The following is a 2,198-nucleotide window of genomic DNA, read 5'->3' as shown; positions in this document are numbered from 1 at the left end:
CCTGTGCACTGGATTCCCTCCACAAACCTCCTTTATATCATTTTCCTTTTGTCTCATTTCCTTATTCATTAAAACAATCTAGATGCAGTATGTTTCTAAAATCTGAACCTTATTAATTCATTCAATAAAAGAAACAAAATATACACAGACTGGTATTGCCAACCAAAGAACTTCATTTGTTTAATTAGTATTTTATTATCATTAAGTAGTTGTAAAAGGAGTTGCTATTTAACAAAGCAGTTGATGCATACAATGTCACTTGATCAATGTCATCCTTTTAAACATTCTCATCCAACCCTCCCCTCCCCACCACTTCCCTCAGCTTTCTTAATTTTGTAGGATATACCTTAATCCAAAAATTGGATTCTTTACTCCATTCTCTCCTGCTCCACTTGTCCACCCTTTCCCCTTGACCCCAATCTGCCCTTTCAAGTTCCTGCTTCCTGGTGTTTTTATTTAGCTGAACTCATAAAGCATTTTTAATGAAGTACAATATGCACAAACAATAAAATGCTGTTAAATCCCAAGAGAACCTAGCACTCTTGTCCCTGTGATGTTTCTTTTTTTGTTTTTTTTTCTTCTTCACAAATAGGCCTTATCATTGTTAAAACTCTGAATTTTAAACAGATTCTTGGACTGATGGTTCGTATCCATCAGCTCACTGGACTTGTCTCATCCCCAGAAGCTTTTTCAGAACTACCACCTTCACCATGAAGCTTCATGAGTCTTCCCAATTCAAACTTGGGCTTCTTCTGCATTTTTACTTTCCTGAAGAACACATCATGAACCAGATAGACTGGCAAGCCTTTTCTATGTCTCCCAGTGCTGTCTGGAATCAGCTTATTAACTACTTCTTTCAAGTCATTGGTCTGCACTTCTCGGGCCATGATTCCATCATCTTCTTCCAGATGTGGTGGATCTGCTGGTGCTGAGCATATGAGGTCTTGCAGATCGGATTGTTGTGTTTTTTAGTAAAACCAACGCAGAACAGACAAAGAAAATATCCACCTGTAGTCTTGACATCAACATGAACTTCCATCATGGTCTTCCACTTTTTGACCATGAGCACATTTTGTCTCGGGTGAGATCCATGCCATGGAAGCTGATCAGGCAGTTCTTGCCCTGAACATCCTCCGTAATTAGCTTGAATTTTCTAAATGCAACTTCATCACTCTGCAGAGCAGCAAGGCTCACTTCAAACACCTGAGGCCATCAGATGTGATTTTGATTGCTTGAGTCCTTGGGACTAGTGTTTCCCAATATTTCTTATATTGAAGATGCCCGGCTTTCACATCATACCAATGGAAAATGGGTCAACCACTTTCTTCTTGGCTCCTTTTTTGCTGCCTTTCATAAGGCGCTTGTTCTTGCCGACCACCATGGTGCTGGTCAGAGAGCCAAAAGGCCCTGTGATGTTTCTTAATCTAAAGGAACTAGGAGCTTAACAGAGACGCTTAGGTGCTGATCTCAAAGTTTAACAAAACAGAGTCTTCCTGGATTGGGTTGTGGTGAAATCACTCATTAAGATAGACACCTTTAGGTGTCCATTATCTCCAGTTAACCATCAAAAAGCCTGAAGTGGAGCTGTGTATCAAGTTGTAGAGCAAGGGAGCAAGTTATCTACGTAACTTATAGGTAAGGATGAGAGGGAGAAACTGGGGGAAAATAATAGTAATAATAATAATAAAATTATTTTATAATAACTAAAGGAATGAAGGGCTGGGAGAGTGGCTCAAAGTGATAGAATGCCTGCCTAGCAAGTATGAGGCCCTGAGTTCAAAGCCGTGTCCTTCAAAAAATAAAAATAAAAGCCAGGCGCAGTGGCTCACGCCTGTAATCCTAGCTACTCAGGAGGGTGAATTCTAAGGATCAAGGTTCAAAGCCAGCTGAGGGAACAAAAGGGCCTGAGACTCTTATCTCCAATTAACCTCTAGAAAATGGGAAGTGGGGCTTGGCTCAAGGGTAGGGCCGTAGCCTTGAGCTGAAGAGCTCAGGGACAGTGCCCAGGCCGAGTTCAAGGCCCATGACTCACAAAAAAATAAAAAAGATAAAAATAAAAATATGTAAACTATACATACATTATAAATATAATAAACAAACAAAATAAAATATTAAACTAAATTAAAATTTTAAAGTGTTAAGTCTTGCACAATACACATTCTATCACGTTTTCTTTAATCTTCAACACAGAAAGGAAA

At 39.4% G+C, this 2,198-nt stretch overlaps 1 pseudogene; it reads right to left on the bottom strand.

Annotated features, from left to right (window-relative positions):
- Positions 1–619: 619 nt before the first annotated feature.
- Positions 620–1,381, bottom strand: LOC150049265 (small ribosomal subunit protein eS1-like; annotated as a pseudogene).
- Between the last annotated feature and the right edge of the window lie 817 nt (positions 1,382–2,198).

The sequence above is a fragment of the Megascapheus bottae genome, chromosome 20 (assembly GCF_031878675.1).
Source record: "Megascapheus bottae isolate mThoBot1 chromosome 20, mThoBot2.hap1, whole genome shotgun sequence".
Lineage (NCBI taxonomy): Eukaryota > Metazoa > Chordata > Mammalia > Rodentia > Geomyidae > Megascapheus > Megascapheus bottae.
The sequence above is the reverse complement of the archived record's forward strand: the minus strand, read 5'-3'. Positions and strand labels throughout refer to the sequence as shown.